A 23,779-nucleotide genomic window follows, 5' to 3' on the forward strand; every position below is an offset into this window, starting at 1 on the left:
CTGCTTCCTTCTGTTACTGGAGCAGCACCAGGATCCCATCCTCGTTGCCAGTGTTATATCCTTGGGGCAGCCGGAGTAGGAAGCAATCACTTGAGGCCAGAGAGCAGACAGCTAACCAAAACCTCCATTTTATTTACAGACCATAATACTCTAACTCAGTTGCCATAGCAGCAAAAACCATGACAACCAAATACACAACAACCATCTTTGCTAACTTACAAAAAGCAAGACAATACTGCTGTATAGCACTGCAGTACCACGTCTCTCAGCACCATCCAATAGACATACAGTGATGGTGAAAAAAGGCTGAACTGGCTCCATGGTTGCCGTGCTATGGTGTCTGCCCAGGCAATCTGCCCAGGAAAAGGGTGCAAAATGATTGTCTGCAGTTGCTTTCATGGAGGGAGGATTGACTGACGACATTTACTCAGAATCACCGGCGACACTGTTTTTGTCCCATCATGCATTGGGATCTCAACCCAGAATTCCAATGGGTGGGGGAGACTGCAGGAACTATGGGATAACTACGTACAGTGCAATGCTCCGGAAATCGATACTAGCCTTGGTACATGGACGCACACTGCCAAATTAATGTGCTTAGTGTGGCTGCGTGCACGTGACTTTATATAATCTGTTTCCAAAAACTGGTTTATGTAAAATCGGAATAATCCCATAGTGCAGACACCCTGAGACAGCTTTAGAATCCTCTACCCACTATACGCCCAGAGACAGCAACTCTCAGATCCTGTGTGGATTGTCTGATGTGCTTGGGGCCAAGAGCAAACTGCGTACCCCCTGCCAGAGCAGGAGAAGTAAAAATAGGGGCTTCCCGAAAAATGGGAAGGGAAGAAGAGAGAAGCGGAGAAGAAAGTGGAAAAGGAAGAGAACTTGCTGACACAGGACCCTATCTAAATTCTGAAATAGATTACAAGAAAAAAAGAAAGAGAGCAGCATAATTTTTTTTTAAAACATCTTTCAATAAGTACTGAACTAGAAACCTTTAAAATACCATTTTCACACTACCTTTACTTTTCTTCCAAATTCTACCAAAATAAATTAAGACTTGCCACTAAACAGAACTGCACAAAAACTTTGCTTTAAACAAATTCAGATAACAGAAAAAAAGCCCAAAACATTTATTTTTAAACTTGTTTTATAAGGACTAACCACTCAGTCTGTGTTCTCTTCCTCTCAGCTTCCCAAAAGAAAAGCAAAAACACTCATCAATAGCAGACAACAGATGCATTAAAGCACCACTATCCACTCACTTCATGCTCAGAAGAAAACACTTTAACTCCTCATCATGGTTAGCAAGGTCAGACACTTTCAACCACACTTCTTTAGTTACAAACTATAGAAATGATCCCTGAAAGTATAGTCTTAACAAAGCTGTGCTCGGCTACACACCCAGGCTAATGTGCACAAGCTTTCTTCCCACGGTGAATGTTTTCATACAACAGGTTTTACCCCCAGCGAATTAAAGACCAAAAATCTAAAACCAGGTTCCCATTTCATTAAAGCACAATTGAGACAGCTTTAGCACACTGTCCATTAGAAGATGTTTATGTCGCTATTTACAGAAACACACCTCCTGATTAGCATGTGGAGCTCCTAGCAACTAATCAAACCCTCTTGCTTTGCCATACCTCTCACAGGCTCCTCCGTACCACATGACAGCCTGTCAGGCACAGACAATCCGGACCGGTCAGCCCTTTTTAGCATGATCCGCAGCTGTTTCTCTCTGGTTTGCTCTCAAATTCATCTGCACTAGAAGTTTTTGCAGGGTTCTATGTTACCGGTGGTACCTGCACTAAATCAGTGGCTCTCAACCTTTAGAGACACCTGTACCCCTTTCAGGAGTCTGATTTCTCTTGCATACCCCCAAATTTTACCTCACTTAAAAACTACTGGCTTACAAAATCAGATGCAATATTTATAAAAATAAATCACTTGAATATAAGTATTGTACTTACCTTTCAGTGTATAGTATAGAGAACAGTATAAACAAATCAATGTATGAATTTTAATTTGTTACGAATTTGCTAGTGCTTTCTATGTAGCCTGTTGTAAAACTAGGCAAATATCTAGATGAGTTGATGTACCCCCTGGAAGACCATTGGATACCCCTGTTTGAGAACCACAGCACTAAATCACCCTTACTTTTAGAACTGGTGCCACTTGAACCAAGGCATTCGGAACCATTTCAGTGCTAGTAGACAGTGGCAACACAGCTGCACTAGGTCTGTTGTTCCTCCCTGCACAATTCCCACTTGGAAAGAAGATATCTTCTGGTCTGACCCTACCATTGTGAGCTGCATAGGCAACTTTCTCTGTGTTATTTGAGCAGAATCCACACACTATATACTACCTGTATGGCCCTGAGGATGCCACATCGGCCGCAGCTGCTGATTGGGCCACAGGTTGAGAATCACTAGTCTATAATTTTGCAAAGTCCATTGCCACAGGCTTTTTCCCCCCTGTCTGCTGTGAGACAAGAGCACATGAAATTCATAGCAATATAAATATGAGTGAAACCACCCAAATATATTTACATAAAAACTAGACAGTCTCATTTTAAAACAAAGAAAAACACAGGCCACACAGGGAGTGGCACAAGAGTCTCAAATGATTTATACCCTCTCCTACCCACCATTCAGCATAAGAATTAACCTAAATGGATCATGACTATTTACATAGAGCATCTTTCTCCTACAAAGCAGAATAAGACAAAAGGTTGAGGCTGTTCCCCTTCACATTTGGGGGGAGGGGAGAGGAGTGGAAGGATTTAGAGGCTCAATCCACTTCAGATTAGGAAAGAAACCAAGCAGACTAATGATTTACTCAAAACCCACCCCAGCAAAAAGAAAACCAGACTATCTGCACCTAAGCGCTATACAAGTTTCTAAATAAAGCTATTATATCTAACCTTCCTCATAACTAGATTTCTGGTACACTACAAAAACTCCTTTTATTCAGTATACAAAGCCTAACCACTCAGTCTGTGCTCTCCCCTCTTGCTTTTCCAACTAGCAGTCTATACCGTAACTCCTCACTTAACCTTGTAGTTATGTTCCTGAAAAATGCCACTTTAAGCAAAACGATGTTAAGCGAATCCAATTTCCCCATAAGAATTAATGTAAATGAGGGGGTTAGGTTCCAGGGAAATTTTTTTCACCAGACAAAAGACTGTGTGTGTGTATATATATACAGTATAAGTTTTAAACAAACAATTTAATACTGATACACAGTGATGATGATTAGCTCAGCTTGCTGAGACCCCAGCTGCTGCAAGCTCTCTCCCTCCTGAGCCCTGCTCTATGGAAGATGGGGTAAGCGGGGTGCAGGAGCAGGAGGTAGGGGGACACCCTGACATTAGCCCCTCCCCCAGCAAGCAGGAGTCTTGGGGAGCAGCTCCAAGGCAGAGAGCAGGAGCAGCACATGGCAGTGGGGGGAGGGACACAGCTGAACTGCAGGCAGCTGCTGCACAGGGAAATTAGGGGAGTGGGGAGCTGATAGGGGGCTGCCGGTCCATCCTGGTTCCAAGCCCCCCCCAGCTAGCTGCAATGGGCTGCTCTTTGTGAAAGCAGGAGACAAAGCAGGCGGCTGCCAAACAACATTAGAAGGGAGTATTACACAACTTTAAATAAGCATTTTCCCTAATTGATCAGCAACATAATGAAACGTTAACCAGGCTGACTTTAAGTGAGGAGTTACTGTAGGAGGGTTTAGGTCAGCTCAGCTACGTCTCTCAGGGGTGTGGATTTTTCGTTTACCTCAGACAGAAAAAAAGAAAGTAACAGAAAAGAGAAGAAATAAGATGAGAAGGAAAACACCCAGTGGGGCATGGGAGATGTTGACAGATGCAAATCCCTCATGTAAACCCCTCCCCCCCATGCCCTTCATTGTCTCCCCCACCCATTGCAGGGTTCCCCAGTCTTTCTCCATGGCAGGGGTTCTGTGTGTTTGATTCCACCCATAGCAAGGTCCCCCATTCTCCCCAATGGCAGGGGCTCTGTGTGAGCCGCTTTTCTCCCCATTCCACCCTCTACTCAATATAGGGCCAGGAGACAGCAACTCTCAGATCCGGGGTGGATTGTCTGATGTGCTTGGGGCCAAGAGCAAACTGCCTACCCCCTGCCAGAGCAGTAGGAGTAAAACTAGGGGTTCCCAAAAAATGGGAAGGGAAGAAAAGAAAAGCAGAGAAGAAAGTGGAAAAGGAAGAGAACGTGCAGACACGGGACCCTACCTAAATTCTGACACAGATTACAAGAGAAAAAGATATAGCAGCATAAAGGAATATTAAAAATGTTTTTAGTAAGTACTGAACTAGAAATCTTTAAAACACCAATTGCACACTAGGTTTACTTCTCTTCCAAATCCTATCAAAACAAATTTAAGTTTTGCCATTAAACAGACTATCAGCAAAAATTGTAAACAGATTCATGCAACAGAAAAACCCAAAAACAAATTCTCCCTCTGCTGGCTCCCCCAAAAGAAAACAGGAAAAGACATCAATCACAAAGAACAGCTCTATTAAAACAACACTGGGTGCTTACTTCACACTTAAAAGAGACAGTATAACTTCCCTGCTGGTTAACTAAAACAGACACTTTCAACTATACAACACTTCTTAATCACAAATTTTAGAAACAATCCCTGAAAATAATTTTATTTGGCTACAAACCCACAGTAATGCGCACACGCTTTACCCCACGGTGAGTGTTTTCATACAGCGGGTTTCACCCCCAGCGAAGTAAAGGACACAAATCTAAAGCCAGGTCCCCATGTCATGAAGCACACTCGAGACAGCTTTAGCCCCCTGGCCATTAGAAGAGGTTTATGTCGCTATTTACAGAAACACGCCTCCTCATTAGCATGCGGAGCTCCTACCGACCAATCAAACCCTCTCGCTGTTACTGCCTGAACCTGCCCCGCCTCTCACAGGCTCTGCTCTAGCACGTGCCGGTGCCGGCGCCGCGCCCGTTTCCCCGCAGGCGGAGCCCGGCCCGGCGCAGCTCTGCCCGCCCGGGGCTGCGGCTGGTTCTCTCCGGTTCCTCGGCACTAGAGACTTCGCGTGTCACGTGACCGGGGGCAGGCACCGCCTCTGGCTGCTTCGAGACTGGAGCATCCTGGGGAAAACCAGATGGGTCATTAGTGCCCAGCAGCAGCAGCCCCCACCCCCTCCACCTCCTCGCCCTCCCCCAGCGCCTCCTGCCGCTGACAGGGAGGGAGGGAGAGGAGTTGGACGCGGGAGTGGGGCCTTGGGGAAAGGGAAGGGGTGGGGCCTGGGAGGACCCCGAGAGGGGCAGCCCCCCAGCATAGTGGAAACTCAGCGCCCCTACATCCTACTAGTGCAACCGCAACCAGGGCCGCGCAGAGCGGGGGGACAAGTGGGACAATTTGCCCCAGGCTCCGGGTCCCGCAGGGGCCCCCACGAGAGTTTTTTGGGGCCCCTGGAGCAGGGTCCTTCATTTGCTCCCGGGGCCCCAGAAAACTGTCGCGGGGCCCAGGCCCCTGGAGCTTCTTCGCTCCCGGTCTTCGCTGACGGGGGGTCCTTCCTCTCCGGGATAGAAGGACCCCCCGCCACCGAATTACTGCTGAAGCGGGACCAGCCGCCGGAGTGCAGCCAGATCTTCGGCAGTAATTCGGCGGTGGGGGGGGGTCCTTCCGTTCCGGGACCCGCCGCCGAAGTGCCCTGAAGATCCACGGTGGGGGCTGCACTTCGGCGGCGGGTCCCGCTTCGGCAGTAATTCGGCAGAGGGGGGTCCCCGCCGTGGGTCTTTGGGGTACTTTGGCAGCGGGTCCTGGAACGGAAGGCTCCCCGCTGCCGACTTACCCTCAAAGTGGGGCCCCCCGCCGCCGAAGACCCCAGGCCCCCGGAATCCTCTGGGCGGCCCTGACCTCAACCATTTAAATGCCGCAAAGCAGAGGCCGAGCAGCGGGATTTGGTTCAATTGCTGCTCTCAGCACAATTCCTCAACGCCGTGCACGGTGTATCCAGGAGACAGCAAGTCTCTAGTTTTGCAAGTATATCGCCACGATTTTCCCCCTTGAAACAACAGCACCCATAATTCATAGCAATCTAAATATCAATAACTGTTAGTGAGCCTAGCCAAGTAGTCTTGAATGAAAGCTAGAGAGAGCAGCCATTGGAGTCACATACTGTACATGTTTGCTTCCCTGGAGAGTATTCGGTAACCATCTGTAGAGGTGTAACAGGTATTTAACTACAGTCTCTTTCTCCTGAAAAGTGGGAAAAGGCAAAGGCTTAAAGCTGCCTGTAGGAGAATTTTCAAAGCCATACAAGTGATCTGGACACTCAATTCCCACTGATTTCTAAACTGGTTTTCAAAATCCCTCACCACAAACAAATAAAAAGAAAGGCTGAGTGAGCAAACCCCTCACAACAACGCATAGAAAAACTAAGTATTCTATAGATTTAGAAACAAAACCAGCTATTATAAACTTCCCAAAGCATAATTTAAAAAGTCATATTTTAAAGCTTTTGCATTCATTGGTTTAATACAACCCCCCCCCCAGTCTATGCTGTCTCCCTCCTGCTTCTCCAGCGGGAAGAAGCAGCGGGCATCAGCACCAGACAGCAGCTGCATTCAAGCAATCCCGCCTATTCGGTGCCTGATTGGAAGAAAACCTTGTAAAAATCATCCTCCAACAATCCCTTTCGAAAGCACGTCTCTAGCTAAGCGCTGGCCATTTCTCCTGCAAAGACACCCTCCCTACTGCCAGTCCCCAGCTACCCCGATTAACGTCGTAATGACTCGTTTTTTAAAACAAGTGGTCACGAAAGAAAATGGATCGTACCTTTTGCAAACAGCTTTTTTGTCAGCAGATGGCCACGTTCTTCACAGAAGTGGGGGGAGCACACTTTGTAGTTTGTACAGGTCGAGTTTATTGCCCGCCCCAGAGGCTCCTAGCACCCCTCAGTTCCCTCCCACAAGCTCCCTATGTGCCCTCTCCCATCCCACTCTTTTTAGGGACTCCCTGAAATTCCCCCAATCTCAGACCTTACCAGAGAATCTCTGCACCCTTATTCTCCCCATACCAAGTTCCCCACACTTCTTCCCACACCAAAGGCTCTGTTCACAGCCCCATTCCCACTTCCCCATGGCAGGGACTCTGTGTTCCCTCTATTCCCCCATGCCGGGGTCTTTGTGTACCCTCCCTTCCCCCCATGCCAGCTTCTTCCAATCTCCATAGGACTAGGGGTTCTGTGTATCTCCACTTATCCCTTCGCTTCATTTCAGGGCCCCCATTCTCTCCACCACTGTAGAGACTGTGTGCACCCCTATTTGCCTCTTCTCCCCCATTCCTCCCTCCTTCCCAAACCAAGCTCTCCCAGTCCCCTTACCTGCCAGGGGTTCTGTGGGTCCCATTTTCTCCTCCCCCACTTCCACCCTACAGCCTGTACTAAGGGCTCAGAGAGGCTCCCAGAAAGTTGCATACCAACGAACTGGCAGAGCATTAGGGGTAGAAATAGGGGCTACTCGAAATGGGCGAGAGGGTGGAGAAAAGAAGAAAAAGTGGAAAGTGAAGAGAACTTGCAGAATTAATATCCATGAGCCTATTACTTTAAACTAGAACGAGGGAGGACAAAAGAGAGGGACACTGCATTAAAAGGTGGACTTAGAAATTCAAGCAATCAGAGGTTCAATTAAGCAACTGTTTAAATAAAAACTGTTGTATTTTACACTGCATTTTCTTCTTCATGCTATTAGAAAACTCGCTGAAAAACACCCACATCCTCCCACAATACAGAAGTAATAATATTAGTTACAATCACTACATCCCTTCTCTAAATATACACATCAGAAACAAAATTTAAACAACTTCAAAAAAATGTTTTTAATGTAGTTTATACAGACTAACCACTCAGTCTGTGTTCTTTCCCTTCTACAACCCCCAGAGGGAAGAAAGAAAAATCATCAATAACAGACAACAACTGCATCAAAGCAATACTGCTTACTCGCTTCACACTCAGGAAAGAGCACTTTAACTCATCCTCCTACTTAGGGAGACCAATCACTTTGTGTTAAAACAACCTCCCACGGCTATAGTCTAACGTCTAAAGCGCCCATATTTAGTGGTTACAATGTGTAATTTAATACATCAAATCTCCCTATGATCAGAGAGACAGCGAGACTGACAAACAGCACACTGTATGCATGTCTCATTGTGGCACCTAACATATGAAGAAACTTTTTAAAATGCCCTCTTTAGCTTCTGTTACAAATAAACATCTTCCCGAATTTCACCAATCACTTCTTCTAACTAACAGAGGAACACCCCTTCAGCCAATCAGATATTTCTTCCACGGCTCGTACTCATAGAGGCGGGACTAACAAACGGGAACTGGCTACGTAGGAATGACGCATCAGAACAGTTACACACAAGCAGGAGGCATTGCAAGAGCCAAAGGTGCTGACGTGCTTCTGAAGAGATGTACACAGTAAGCACATAGGCGGCAGGTTCGTATAATTTTTGGTGGGGCCCAAAATGGTGGTTCCCCCCCCCCCGCTCTCACCCTGTAAGCTGATATAAAATGAAGCTACAATGCGTCAGCACCACAAGATTACAAGGGTCAATTAAAAGTGGAAAGTCAGAAGCAGCACTTGCCTATTAATACCTAATATACGGTATTAAATTTTGTTGCACCTGTTGTGACAAAGTGGGAATGTTCTTAATGTTTTCTCTGAATACTGTGTGGGTGCCTCAGTTTCCCCTGCAAAGTGCCAACTGACGGTGTTGGGGACAAAGAGATCAGGTGGCCTCCTTGTCCGGAAGAGACACAAAGGCCAGAGGAGGGAGTGTCAGTTTGGAGCTGGCTGGGGAAATCGGGAGAGGCCCAGAACTTGGGTCTGGGCTCCCCACCGCCCAAGATGGACCTGACTGAGGGGTCCTGTTTTCTGTACTTACAAGCTCTGTTTTAGACTGTATCCCTGTCATCTAATAAACCTTCTGTTTTACTGTCTGGCTGAGAGTCATGTCTGACTGCGGAGTTGGGGTGCAGGGACCTCTGGTTGCCCCAGGACCTGCCTGGGCAGACTCGCTGCGGAAAGCGCACGGTGTGGAAAGGGCTGAATGCTCCGAGGTCAGACCCAGGAAGGTGTAAGCTTCTTGCCCTGGAGACAGTATGCTCAGAGAGGAGGCTCCCCCAGAGTCCTGACTGGCTTTGTATGGAGTTATTCCAAAGCATCCCAGCATCCCCTTCCACACCATGCGCTTCCCGGAAGTCTGCACAGGCACTGACACTCCCTCCTCTGGCATTTGTCTCTTTTCCAAGCATTAGGAGGCCACCTGATCTCTTTGTTCTCCAACACCTTCAGTTGGCACCTTGCAGGAGAGTGGCCCAGGCCATCAGTTGCCTGGAGACAGGGTGTCAGCCATTCTCTGTGCAGACAGCATCACACTGGCCCTCTAGGGCTTTACAACAATCACACCCCCTTATCCCACCATCTAGAGCCTTAAGAAATGCATTGGGGAAACTGAGGCACACAGACAGTATTCAGAGAAAACACCTGTATACGACCAGTTACATACTTTGAAGGGTGTAAAGTAATCAAATATTGTGCTAAATACAATGATACTCCAAACACCTTCAGTTGGCACCTTGCAGGAGAGTGGCCCAGGCCATCAGTTGCCTGGAGACAGGGTGTCGGCCATTCTCTGTGCAGACAGCATCACACTGGCCCTCTAGGGCTTTACAACAATCACACCCCCTTATCCCACCATCTAGAGCCTTAAGAATGCATTGGGGAAACTGAGGCACACAGACAGTATTCAGAGAAAACACCTGTATACGACCAGTTACATACTTTGAAGGGTGTAAAATAATCAAATATTGTGCTAAATACAATGATACTCCAAACTGACCACCAAATTTAAGTTGCATGTTTTTCCCCTCAGGTGAGGGTTCTGGGGTGGGGCTGGGGATGAGGGGTTCACAGTGCAGGAGCGTGCTCGGTGCTGGGGGTGCAGGCTTTGGGGTGAGGCAGGGCTGAGGATGAGGAACTTGGGGTGCAGACAGGCTGCCCCAGGGCTAGGGCCAGAGAGGACTCCCCATCACCACCACTGGCAGCAGCAAGCTCCAGGGGAGGGTCCCCTCCTGCCCCCCATGGCACACACACTCTGCACATGCTCCTAGAGCCCCTCTCAGGTCCAGAAAGCTCACTCCCCTCCCCTATGATGGGTACGGGGGGGGGGCACAGGTGGCCTTCCATGTTGCTGTCCCTCACCATAACTTCACTGTGGATGGGGGATGGGGCTGCCCCTTGCCCAGCATGGGGCAGAAGTGGGGTAGGCAGGGTGGTGGCTGGCTATGGGGTGGGGGAGCAGGGTGTCATAAAATTCACCCAAGCCCCAGCTGCTCAGGTCTAGGAAGCTTCCCCCTCCCATCCCTCCTGTGGCGGGTGGGTTGGTGGGTGCTGGGGGAGGGGGCATTGCCTTCACATGTGGCTTCCTGCCTCCCCTGTGCAGCCTGCTGTGCCTCACTGGGGGTAGGAGTAGGGGCTGGGACTGGGGCTGGGGGGGAATCATAGGGTCAAACACTCAAACATAATAAAAAATCATAGGGTCAAACACTCACGGAAGCCCCAACAGCTGCTAAGGTGAATGTCTGTCTGTCTCCTGGCCCGTTTGTGTCTCCTCCAGGTAGGGGCAGGAGACGGGAGGGGAGGGGAGGCCCCTTCCACTCCCCTCCCCCTCCTGAGTGCTTCAGCAGTTGTTAGCACATTCCTCTTATGCTAGTACTGCAGCCCTTAGGCTACCGGCAGCAGCAGCAAAGGCGAGTGAGAGAGACGTGCTGTGCGCTCACTTTACATTCAGGCAGGAAAACTCTGGGGAGGGGGAAAAATCTAATATTTCCAAATATTGGTGGAGCAGAGCCCGTGATTATGAATATTCCTGGGGCTTTAGCTCCAAAAGCCCATATAAGTTGGCGCCTATGGGCATGGATTAGTCTGTATTACATTTGATAAGTAAGTTGCCATTGGGACTGAAAACTCTACTGGGGGTGGACAGGAGCCTGTTACAAAACTAAAATAACCAAGATTTACCAAACTCCCTGTTACACATTCAATCCTCTCTTTGTGCACACGGCATTAATTGGGGCTCTAATAAATGGCAACCTTCCTTTAACAAAGATCATTGCTCCTTGTGACTTTCAGATACATTCGAATGGCAGCTGTTTAGAGGTCAGGTGCTGCTAGTTCATGAGCAGCAGCAGAGTCTCTGTACGTTTACCAACCGTAGAGCTGGGTGTGCCTGCATCCAAATAACTGCAGAGTCAGTGTAGTACAGACAGTTAATTGCACAGTCTCACTTTCTGGTCTCATTGATCATTTGGGTAGAAACAGCAACGGTTTGGTGGGTTTTGTTTTTTTCCCCCTTCGTTTTCTCCTAAGGAATGTGTGATCTTGAGCATGTTAGTTTAAGTTCCCTGTGGGTCAGGAAAATTCCATCTCCTTGAAATAGCTGGGGAAGTGACCCGTTTGTATAACCTAGAATAAAGGAACTTTTGTAAAGCACTTTTGCCTTTAACTATACGGGGATAAAGATAGTAAATAGTAAATTCCATGGCCAGACACCAGGCCAGGATCAATGGATGGGGCCAGGATCAATTAAATATAGAAGAAACAAACTCTTGGGAAGTAGCTGTAATTTGTCCTCAAACCTTTCCTTGTTCTCTTATGCTATCACTGATTTTCTTCTAGAGGGCAGAGTTAAGGTTATCTGTGCATGTACCATCACTCTGTATTCCCTGTTTCTCCAGAGTTTGAGTTTTACTGAACTCGATGTTCTGGAAGGTAAGAGATAGTCACAGTCAAAGTTAACTCTCTGTTAACAAAGTCTGTTGTTAGTGGCAAATAATGAGACTAATCCCTCATTGCGGTAATTCCACTGACTTCAGTGTACTCTTTCCCCATTTCTAGCTCCAAAAAAAATAAGCAAATTAAAACAACCTTGAGAACTAAAATGCTGTGAGAAAATGGAAATTTTAGAAGCTCAAATAATTCAATTTCTTCTGTGTCTTGTGCGTGTGTAAATGGCACATCACGTTAATTTATAAGCACATCTTTCTTAACTTCTTTAAATATTCTGTAGTACATTGACTAGATCAAGTGGGTTGTTCAATGCAGTGAGGTTTTCATGTATTGCCCAAAACATATTTTTCATGTTATGTAAACGAACACAACTCATTGAACACAAAATTGTGTATTTCATGCTGTGAACTGTGTCGGTGGCTCAAATTAATAGGTTTGGTTTTTTTTCTCTCTCTCTCCATGAAAAAACGAAGAAACCGTGAAAATACCCATGGGAGAGAGGGGGTTTCTGAGAGCTGGGGTAGAGATGGAGATATTTATGAAAGGGGGAGAGGCCAAAGTAGGGCCTTAGCTGGAGCAAAGGGGGAGGTTTTTTTGTGCAGTTTCATTTAACCAGCCTCACATCCTGTAGTCCCTACTTCCCCACCCCCCCAACAAAGCCACCTGTGACTCCTGAGACAGCCCCACTGCAAAAACTGCAGAGCCCCCAGCACTCCCTCTCCTAGCTGGATCCCCTGGCAGCCAGAGCTCTCAGCAGAACTGCCGTGGTTGCTCTCCTGGGTGTCCGGTCAAGGACAGCTACCGGCTACTCCTGAGAATGCAGCTGAGAAATGACTCACCCTTCTCTAGATTCTCGCCTGTGGGCTCTGAGAAGCAGGATGGGGCCTGTATGATAAAGTCCATGTAACTTTCCCCTCTCATCCCAGCCCTGGTATGTCACCAGTAGCTGCTGTCCCTGGGTAGCAGCCAAGGATGTTTCCCACCATTCAGGAGACTCCAACCTGGGACTAAAGTCAGCTTCAGGCTTCTCCTCTCTCCCTTCTCGGAATCAAGTTCATGTTTTTACCAAGAGTTAAAGCAGCCCGAACCCCCAGAGTCTGGATCAATGTCACAAGTTCCCCGTGTCTCCATGGAAGAGAATTTGTTAAACCCCAGATGAGTGGGGTTAAATCAGTTCTCAGCCTGAGTCCTTTGCTCTTAATCCTGAGGATATTGTCCCACCATGGGGCCATTTCCTGCCTCTCTTTCCTAGGGAAGCACAATTTTCTTTGCACAGACACAGGAACAGCAAGATCTTTGTCTGTCCCTTGTGCAAAGCAGGGGGCCAAATTCCATGGAAACAATGGACAAGCAGGAGGCCCTGGGCACATCCAGCCCTGGCCGTGAGATGTTCCCTCCCCTTTTCTTTATGCCCCTGTTGTTATTTCATCGATTGTCTGGGATGGGGGAAAAGCTGAGTTCACTCCAGGTGGAGGGGGAAAGAACCATGAAAGTCTCAGGACCCAACTCCTGCTACCAGGATCACTGAGGTGCTGGGAATCTGCCTGGGAAAGGGACAGTGTGAATTGTCAAGGTGGGGAATGAATAACAATCTACAACAAGAGCCACCTCATTAACCACTGACACAGGCTAATCCTGCTGCCGATAGAAAGGAAACTGGGAGTGATTCTTTGCTGTTCAGCCATAGAAACAGTGACCCAATTGCACCACCGTGAATGTGCTGGGGAAAGCTGGACTTCACAGGCAGGTAGAAAGAGCAGATCCTAGAAACACCTGGAGCTCCCCAGAGCACTGCTACCACCAGAGTCAGGTGTTGAGTGACTCATAGTGCCCTCCCCCGACACATTACCTTCCAGCAGAGGGTAGCAGCACCCCCCACCCAATGCTGGGGAGAGGGCTGAGTGTATCTCTGCACCCTGAGTCTAGGGCACCCACTCTCTCTGCCCCACACACCGAATCTGGCCCTGCTGCAAAGTGACCCTAAGAACCTGTAGCCTCCAGGACAGCAGGTTTGGCCTCAGAGCAGGGAATGTGTCCCCCATGCTGCTCTTAGGCCACTAGGTGCTCTGGAAACAGGAGGGCTCTGAGTGTAACCTATAGCATGCATAGCCCATCTGGGGATGTAGCTCAGTGGTAGAGCACATGCTTTGCACGTATGAGGTCCTGGGTTCAATCTCCAGCTTCTTTTTGTCCTGTTGCTTTGCTCATGCCCAGAGGGGATGTGACCCTGCAGGAATTTCAATCCTGCTCAGTGAGGGGTAAGTGCCAATTCCATGGAAGGTCTGGAGGGGTTTCTGCTCCTAAGTCTCCTCTGTACATTTAAGATTCCCACCTGCTGTGCTGCTTGGGACAAGGGTAGATGAGAAGTGAGAATCCTCCAGCACTGGAGGGAAAGGTCCCATCTGCACAGACTGAGAGGCAAAGACTAGACTTAATACTTGTCTGGGCCTGGTATAGCCTTTGTTCCATCTCAGGTGGTAGCTAGGGGATATCTCATGACTGCAGCCATGTTGGTTCAGTTCCACCCCCTTATACAGCTTTGGTACAAGGCAGGAATCTTTTGTCTCTCTCCTGAGGAAGAGCCCCAGGTTTAAGATGGATTCCTGTACCAGGTGACATGGTCACATGTCCTGTGAAACCCCCAAGCCTTCATGCTTCCTGGCCTGACTCACAGATGGTGCAGGACAGAGCCATCTCCAGTCAATTGTCCTGGTTAATGGGAGCCTTCAAGAGTCCAAACCACTATTAATGGCCCACACTTTGCATCATTACAACAGGACCTCAGAGTTATAGTTCATATTTCTAGTTTCAGATCCAGGAATGATCGGTTCATACAAATAGGATGAACACACACAGTAGATTATAAGCTGTGTAATGATACCTTACAAGAGACCTTTTGCATGAAGCATAGTCCAGTCACTTTATATTCACACTCATTAGCATATTTTCATAAAATCCTATGGAGTGCAACGTCACAGCAGGGAAAGGGTTTTACTGCAGCACCTGGGAGCAGTTGAGTTTCATGTTCAGGCTGTGGTACAAGTTCGTCCAGGTTTCTCATAAGCACACAGGGACCTTGGTGGGTGCTCTCGATACAGGAATGGCCCAGATATGATAAAGTGATGGGAATTGCATTTTCCTTTTTTATTTCTGTATTTCCAATGACATTTCTGTTTGTGATTTCGTTTTGCTTTGTATAACTGTGTTTTCTCCTGGATTTGATATTTAACGAAAAAAAGAATAAGGCCTCAGGGTGTTGGATGGAGGAGCAGGCTGCGACTAGGACTGCTAAGAGAGCGAGAGTAGCAGGTTTTCCATATTGTTTCCTGCCCTCATTTTTCTTGATTAGTTTCTCTTCTACACGAAATTTGCCTTATTTCAAATGTGAGCCTGGCTAGCTCAGTTGGTAGAGCATCAGGCTTTTAATCTGAGGGTCCAGGGTTCAAGTCCCTAGTCAGGCAAAGTAACTTTTTCTGCCTGTGACATCCCCAAACAGTTTCAGAAGGACTTTCCTTGACTTTAGTTTTTCCTTTTCAGGACATGGCCTTTCCTAGGAAGGGCCCTTTACTGCCTGGGACTCAAGGTGCTACTGCCTCACCTGTCCACTGGCCTCACAGTCTGGAGGAAGAAAGGCCTCTGGGCCTGCAGCAAAGTGCTGGGTGCTGACTTTTTGAGCAAATGCAGGGCTGGCCAGAGAGGCATGTTCCCACTGAGTCCTCCCTGCCAGAAAAAATTGTCCCCACAGACAGGGGCGGCTCCAGGCCCCAGCATGCCAAGCGCGTGCTTGGGACAGCAAGCTGCGGGGGGTGCTCTGCCGGTTGCAGCGAGGGCGGCAGGCAGGCTGCCTTCGGCGGCATGCCTGTCAAGGGGCCGCTGGTCCTGCAACTTCGGCGGACCTCCCGCAGGCAAGCCACTGAAGGCAACCTGCCTGCCGTGCTTGGGGCGGCAAAATGCCTAGAGCCACCCCTGCCCACAGAGTCCTCCCTGCTGGAAGTCTACAGTAATCAACAGGTGCTCTGCTGGTACCATGGTGTAAGGGCCAGCACTCAGGACTTTGAATCCTGCAATCTGAGGTGAAGTCTCAGTGGAATCTGAGAACAATTCCTGTGCTACAAACCTTGTTGGGTCTTCCAAGGCTCTGTCTTGCTTTCTCAAAGGCCATGAAAGCCACTACAAAAGGGTTTTTTCTCCTACTGATAATAGCTCACCTCAACTGATCACTCTCATTATAGTGTGTATGGCAACACCCAATTTTTCATGTTCTCTGTGTGTGTGTGTATATATATATATATGCATCCAATGAAGTTGCTTTTAGCCCAGGAAAGCTTATGCTCAAATAAATTTGTTAGTTTCTAAGGTGCCACAAGTACTCCTTGTTCTTTTTGCAGATAAATGAATGGAGGTTAAGTCCATGAATGGCTATTAGCCAGGATGGGTAAGGCATGGTGTCCCTAGCCTCTGTTTGTCAGAGGGTAGAGATAGATGGAAGGAGAAAAATCACTTGCTCATTACCTGTTAGGTTCAATCCCTCTGGGGCACTGTTGGCAGATAGGTTGTGAGATGAGATGGACCTTTGGTCTGACCCAATATGGCCATTCTTCTGGTCTTATGAAGGGAGGGGCAAAGGCCTGTGACAGAGTTGCTGTAGTGTAGTGGTTGGCACATTTGCCTAACATGCAAAAGGTTCCTGGTTCAAAACCAGGCAGAAACATGGGGGCTTAATTTTCCTAACTCCTCCTGGCCTGTCCCTGCTGTTGTAGGAGCAGCAGTGATTTCTATGCTCAGAAGGTCTGTTAAACTTCTGCTGCTCCCACTTTTGTCTCCTCTCCCTCTCTGAATGCCTGTGAAGTGGTCCCCCCCCCCGCTCCCCCCTGGAATGCTCGTGGGATGAATGGGCTGGTTGAAGAGCAGAAGAGCTCCCAGGTAGACAAGGTGTCTGGGACTCTAATTAGGCAGCGCTCACACACCCAGAGCATGGACACTGCCCAAGGTGGAGTGTGACCAGCCAGATGCAGCCAAGTCATCTCTAGTCGCAGGCCATGAGGTGCAGGCCCTTAAAAGGGGAAGGGGCCCTGTGCTCAGGAGAGCACTCACAAGCTTGTACCTCCAGTGAAGGCCCTTTGCCCGGACCGCCTGGCCAGTGGTTCTCTGCGTTGTATTTCATTGTGCCTCAGGAAGACTTACCTTCATCACACCGTCCAACACGGTGCTGTGGGAAACTTACCTTGCAGAATCCAGACATCTCCAGTGCCGTGCCTGTCCTGGGAGTGTGAGTGTGCGAGTGCGAGTGTGACACCCCCCCCCCCGCTTATTTTGAGCTTAGCCGTCAGTATTATAAACGTGCTGCTTTCAGCCAAACTCTGGTGGGTCATTAGTCCTCCCTACGCTTACTAGCTGGCTCAATTTCGGGTAACACCTGCGATAACCCCAACCCCTGCATGGCAGAGGGTGGTGAAATGAGCTGGGAAAAAAGCCTTGGCATCAGTAGGGGAAAGCTAGAGGATCTTGGCCAGTCACCTTTTGAAGCCCTGTGGCTTGGTCTCCTCTGCCCTTGGAGGTTGGCCTATGGCGGCTGGCTCTTCTGTGTGACTTGCCAAAGGAGGGAGTGAGGCAGGAATGGGGCAAAAGAGGAAAGTCGAGCTGAGGAAGGCAGGGCAGAAGCTAAGCACCTCAGTGCGGCTAAGTGGGGTTAGTAGAGCACCACCAGTCGTTCTGCAAAGCCTGGGGAGGTGCGGTTGGCTGCTGGGAGGTAGAATCCTGTGCCTGCCTCTTGGCTTCCCCAGGATGGCTACTTGCAGCCCAGGAGAAGGACAGTTCTGGGTGAAAGGAAGACGAGCAAAGCTATGGGAGGAAATTTGGGTGTGGGGTGCAGGCTCTGCGCTGGAAGAGGGGGTTGGGGTGCAGGAGGGGTGGCGCTTACCCCGGGCAGTGCAGCTCCCAAAGTGACTGGTACACACAACCCTGCGTCAGCAGCTCCTAGGTGGGCCGTGCCAGGCAGTCTCCGTGTGCTGCTGCCTGCAGGCACCGCCCCCAGAGCTCCCATTGGCTGCAGTTCCTGGCCAATGGGCGCTGTGGAGTTGGTACTCGGGGCAGGGGCAGTGAATGGAGACGCTCCGCCCACCCCAGGGGATGCTGGCACATGCCGGCCATTTCTGGGAGCGGCACGGAGGGACGGAGGCAGAGTGGGCAGGGAGCCACCTCAGTGCTGCTGGCACATCTCTGCACACCCACTGGGGGAGGGGAGCAGAGGGCCTCCATGTGCTGCCTGGGGTAGGGGCAGAGCACAGAGCTGCCTCCCCTCCCGGGTCTATTACAGGAGTGGGTGGGTGGGGTCTTTTGGCCTGCAAGGTGCAGCAGGTCGGACTAGATGATCACATTGGTCCCTTCTGAACTTAAAGGCTCAGAGTCTAAAAGGGAGAGGGAAGTAAAGAATTTAAAAAAAAAATAAACCAAACATTGTAATACCAGGATGACTCCAACAGCTCATTGCATAGTCCTGCCCCTTTCTTCCTTCCTTGTGTGTTGAATGACCTGCAGGACATTGATTCCCTCATTCCATTGCTAAACTGATACAATGTGACTGAAATTAAACCAATTCCCAGGGGAGAAAACTTCACATCCCTGCATTGGCTGGGAATCGAACCCAGGTCAACTGCTTGGAAAGCAGCTACGCTCACCACTATACCACCACTGCATCTAGCAAAAGTGCTCCTTATGCTTGCCCAATGAGGCTAGACCAGTATTGAGGAGCTTTTCTGCCTGTTAAAATGTACTGGATGCTCATCAGTTAAAAAAAACCGACCTCCATCTTCACTTCGGTTTGAACTATCAGCCTTTCAATTAGCCACCAAAGTTGTTAATCACAGGGTGTGTCTACACTGCGGGATTATTCCAATTTTACATAAACTGTTTTTTGCAAACAGATTGTATAAAGTCGAGTGCAGGCGGCCACACTAAGCACATTACTTCGGCGGTGTGCGTCCATGTACCGAGGCTAGCGTCGATTTCCAGAGCGTTGCACTGTGGGTAGCTATCCCATACTTCCCACAGTCTCCCCCGCCCATTGGAATTCTGGGTTGAGATCCCAATGCCTGATGGGGCAAAAACAGTGTCGTGAGTGATTCTGGGTAAATGTCGTCACTCAATGCTCCCTTCGTGAAATAAACGGCAGACAATCATTTCGTACCATATTCCCTGGATTGCCCGGGCAGACGCCATAGCACCTCAACCATGGAGCCCGTTCAGCCTTTTTTCACTGTCACCGTATGTCTACTGGATGGTGCTGACAGACGCGGTACTGCAGCGCTACACAGCAGCATGCCCTTGCCTTTTGCAAGTTAGCAAAGATGGTTACCAGCCATACCGTCCCATCTGCTGCTTTGCAAGTTGACAATGACAGTTGCTAGTTATACTGAACCATTTGCTGCTGTCATGGGTGCTCCTGGCCGGCTTCGGTGAGGTTGGCTGGGGGCGTATGGACAAAAATGGGAATGATTCCCCAGGTCATTCTCTTCTTTAAGTTTTGTCTAAAAGGAGAGTCAGTCCTGTCTAGACTATCAGGCAAGCCTACAAAAGAACCAGAGAAGTAAATGGCCAATACAGGTCAGAGCCCCAGACATCCCGCATAAATGATGGGCTGTATGCCATTCTAGGGGGTGCCCCTGCAACAACCCCACCCATTGCTTCCCTCCTCCCCCACCCGTCCTGGGCTACTCTGGCAGTTATCCCCCCATTTGTGTGATGAAGTAATAAAGAATGCATGAATATGAAACAACACTGACTTTATTGCCTCTGCAAGTAGAGCTCAAAGGGGGCGGGGAGGGCAGCATCCAGCTGCTATGATATTCCAGGCAGGACTGAATCTCCATTAGACAAAGCTTAAAGAAAAGAATGACCTGGGAGTCATTCCCATTTTTGCCCAGGCGCCCCCGGCCGACCTCACCGAGGCCAGCCTGGAGCACTCACAGGACGACGATAACAGATACCAGTCCTACTGTACCGTCTGCCGTCTAGAAGGGAAGGGAAGGGGATGCTGCTGTGTAGCGCTGCAGCACAACATGTGCCAGCAGCATCCAGTAGACATACGGTGACATTGAAAAAAGGCGAGAAATGATTTTTTTCCCTTTGTTTCACGGGGGGAGGGGGGGGCGACGACATATACCCTGAACCACCCGTGACAATGTTTTTGACCCTTCAGGCTTTGGGAACTCAGCCAAGAATTCAAATGGTTTTCGGAGAGTGCGGGAACTGTGGGATAGCTACAGTCGTCAGTCGCCCCTCCCTCCGTGAGTGTCCATTTCATTCTTTGGCTTTCTGGTACGCTTGTCTCAGCTCCTTAAGTTTCAGCACTGTGTTGAGTCCCTCTTGTGGCCTCTGTCCATCATAGCCTAGGGGATTTTTTCAAATGTTTTGGCATTTTGTCTTTTGGAATGGAGTTCTGATAGAATAGATTCATCTCCCCATACAGAGATCAGCTTCAGTATCTCTCGTACGGTCCATGCTGGAGCTCTTTTTTGATTCTGGGACTGCATGGTCACCTGTGCTGATCAGCGCTCCACGCTGGGCAAACAGGAAATGAAATTCAAAAGTTCGGAGGGCTTTTCCTGTCAACCTGGCCAGCGCATCCGACTTCAGATTGCTGTTAAGAGTGGTCACAATGGTGCACTGTGCGATAGCTGAAGGTGCGTATCTTAGATCGATTTCCCCCTGTAGTGTAGGCCAGCCGAGATATCAGTATTAATAACCCTTTATATCGATATAAAGGGCTTCGTTGTGTGGAGGGGTGCAGAGTTAATGTAATTTAATGCTGCTAAATTTGATATAAACTCGCAGTGTTGACCTGGTGAGGCTAATCATCTAGTGGAACAAGCTCCACAAGGGACGTGGTTAATTCTCCATCACTGCCCTGTGTAAATGAAGACCGCAGCTCTTGCTGCAAGACACTTGGTGTGTGGGTGTCCCTGTTCCCCCTTCAGAACCTCTGGTACATGGTGCTTCCCTCCTCCCAGTTCAAGATCCCCATCATGTGGGTGCTCCCATCCAGGATCTCTGGTGGGTGTCTCTGTCCCCCACCCCATGAACTAGCTCCCGTGTGTGGTTTCCCCTGCCTGCCACCATCCGGGATCTGTGGGTGTCTCTGTTCCCCTTTTCACGATCCGTGTTGCTTGGGTGCAACCCTCCCCCCAATTCAGAATCCCCAGCGTGTGGGTGCTCCCATCCCCCCTCCAGGCTCTGTGGGGGGGGTGTCTGTATAAAAAGAGACCAGGTCTCACTGTCTTGCCCAGGCTACGCTGCAGGGGCTATTCACAGGTGTGATCCCACTACTGATCGGCACAGGAGTTTTGACCTGCTCTGTTTCCAATCTGGGCCGGTTCACCCCTCCTTAGGCAACCTGGGGACCCCAAGCTTCCCTGGGATCACCATGTTGATGCTGAACTTAGTGCGGACACCTGATCGGCACAGCCCGCTGCAGCCCAGAACTCCTGAGCTCAAGCGATCCGCCAGCCTCAGCCTCCCCAGGCGCTGGGATCACAGGCACCAGCCACGGGGCCCGGCTTGTTTTGCTGCCTGGCAGCTGGAGCTTTAAACTCCACTTGTGAGCTCTGTGCCTTGGCCAGACGGGGACATCCTGGAACTGGATAATGCTTCTGCTTCCCCTGTCCCCGTCTCATGTCGAGCTGCAGGCGCCGCTGTCCTCCCAGGTAAGATCCTGGATGTTTCAGTGCCCCCATCCCCCGTCCAGGAGCCCAGGTGTCCGGGTACCTCTGCCCCCCATACAGAATCCTGGATGTGTTGGTGTCTGTCCCTCTGCAGAGGATCCCAGAGTGTGGATGCCCTTGTCCCCCCCTATAACATCCTGGGTGTGTGGGTGCCACTCTCCCCCCAGTAGATCTCTGGTGGGTGGGTCCCCAGGGTGTGAGTGCTCCCATCCCCCGATACAGGCTGGCGGGGGGGTATAACTGGCTCTCCCTGTCCTGCCCAGGCAGTGCTACAGCAGCTGTTCACAGGGGCAGCAACCCCATTGTCAAGCTGCAGCTTTTCCCTGCTCCAGGGGTGACCTACTTCACCCCCCCTTTGGGAGCCCGGGGACCCCAAACTTCCCAGAATCACCTGATTGACTCCAACCTTAGCACAGACACCGGCTCAGCATGGCAGGGTGCAGCCCTGAGCCCTGACAACCAGCTTCCCTCAACCTCCTGCTGCAGAGCGAGGATCCCACGCAAGAGACTTCGTGCCCAGTTTGTTCAGGAGCGTCCCAGGCTCCAGCTTTAAACTCTGCTCGTCAGTTCTAATCTTTGGCCACACGGGGGCGGCACTAACGGTCCCATCTAAACGCTGTTTGCATTCGGCCCTTCGGATCGCAGATTCTAACCGCGGGCAGATCTCTGAGTGCAGCCAAATCCCTCCCCAAACTGAACATTGAAGCAGCAGCTCCCATTGGAAAGATCAGGATTTTTGCCTTTAAAAACAAGAGAAATGTCTCCAGCGAGAGACTGAAGAAGCTCAATTGATTTCACTGACTGGAGGTTAAGAGGTGATTTAATCACTGGTTTAAATACGTTTTACAAATTCCCAGAGGGGGGGGATATGTGATTTGAAGGGTTCTTTAATTCACCAGACAAAGACTGAACAAGACCCCATTGGCTTCCAGTCGATGTCAGAAAATCCCAACTGGAAATGACCATTGTTTAACCGTGAGGCTAATTATCTAGTGGCACAAGCGCCGCAAGGGAGGTGGTAACTTCCCCACCACTTGCAGTTTGTAAATCAAGACTGCAGCTCTTGCTGCAAGACACCTGGTGTGTGGGGGGTCCCTGTTCCGCATTTTGGGATCCCTGGTACATGGTGCCTCCCTCCCACCAGTTCAGGATCCCCACAATGGGAGCTCCCATCCCCCCATCCAGTCTCTGTAGGGGCGGGGGAGGGTCTAAAAAGAGACCGTGTCTCACTGTCTTGCCCAGGCTACGCTGCAGGGGCTATTCACAGGTGCGATCCCACTACTGATCGGCACAGGAGTTTTGACCTGCTCCGTTTCCGACCTGGGCCGGTTCACTCCTCCTTAGGCAACCTGGGGACCCCAAGCTTCCCTGGGATCACCGTATTGATGCCGAACTTAATGCGGACACCCGATCAGCACAGCCCCCTGACCAGGCCAGAGAGAGCAGCAGGTTTCCCCTATTGTTTCCCACTCTTGTTTTCTTCACTATTTTCTCCTCTGCACCAACTTGCTCTTTTGGTTTCTGAGCCTGGCTAGCTCAGTTGGCAGAGTGTCAGATTTTTAATCTGAGGGCCCAGGGTTCAAGTTCCTGGTCAGGTAATAAACTATTCACCAAACTCTTAAGCTGTCTTGCTGGAGTCCTCTTTGATGTTACTTTTTCTCTGCAGGATTTTCCCTTTCCTCAGAAGGGCCTTTTTGTGTGTGGGTTTGAAGGGGCAACTTCCTGACAGCCCCTCTGTCCTTGCAGCCTGGAGGAATAAAGGCCTCTGGGCATAGAGCATGTTCCTCCCCTGCACACACACACACACACACACACACACACACACACACACACACACACACACACACACACACACACACACACACACACACACACACACACACACACAGAATATCCCTAAGGAATTAGAATCACCTGCTGCCTTCCCCTGTCCTGCTGGATCCCCAAATGAAGATGCTCTTCAGCCTAAACCCATGTCCCCTCTTTTCCCAATGCCCCTCAATCCCAACCCTCAGTCCCTCCTATGCTCACTGCTCCTCACTCCCAACCAGAGCCTGTTCCTCTTCACCCTTCTCCTCTGTCCCAACCCACAGCCCCCTCCTATTCCCAGTGCCCCTCAATCCCAGCCCACAGCCCCCTCCTATTCCCAGTGCCCCTCAATCCCAACACACAGGCCCCCCCTCCTCACGCTGCTCCTCAATCCCAACCCACAGCTCCCTC

The 23,779-nt window shown here is 49.8% G+C and overlaps 5 non-coding genes across 5 annotated transcripts; 2 read left to right on the forward strand and 3 right to left on the reverse strand.

Annotated features, from left to right (window-relative positions):
* Positions 1-1,165: 1,165 nt before the first annotated feature.
* On the reverse strand, positions 1,166-1,382 carry LOC123361177. Its single transcript, XR_006576121.1, has one exon. It is a non-coding gene; the product is annotated as a small nucleolar RNA U3 (small nucleolar RNA).
* A 6,503-nt stretch (positions 1,383-7,885) lies between these two features.
* LOC123361178 lies at positions 7,886-8,098 on the reverse strand. Its single transcript, XR_006576122.1, has one exon. It is a non-coding gene; the product is annotated as a small nucleolar RNA U3 (small nucleolar RNA).
* A 5,858-nt stretch (positions 8,099-13,956) lies between these two features.
* TRNAA-UGC lies at positions 13,957-14,028 on the forward strand. The gene has a single exon. It is a non-coding gene; the product is annotated as a tRNA-Ala (tRNA).
* A 1,200-nt stretch (positions 14,029-15,228) lies between these two features.
* On the forward strand, positions 15,229-15,301 carry TRNAK-UUU. The gene has a single exon. It is a non-coding gene; the product is annotated as a tRNA-Lys (tRNA).
* Positions 15,302-18,462: 3,161 nt separating this feature from the next.
* TRNAG-UCC lies at positions 18,463-18,534 on the reverse strand. Its single transcript has one exon. It is a non-coding gene; the product is annotated as a tRNA-Gly (tRNA).
* Between the last annotated feature and the right edge of the window lie 5,245 nt (positions 18,535-23,779).

This window comes from Mauremys mutica, unplaced genomic scaffold, assembly GCF_020497125.1.
Source record: "Mauremys mutica isolate MM-2020 ecotype Southern unplaced genomic scaffold, ASM2049712v1 Super-Scaffold_100404, whole genome shotgun sequence".
Taxonomy (NCBI): Eukaryota; Metazoa; Chordata; order Testudines; family Geoemydidae; genus Mauremys; species Mauremys mutica.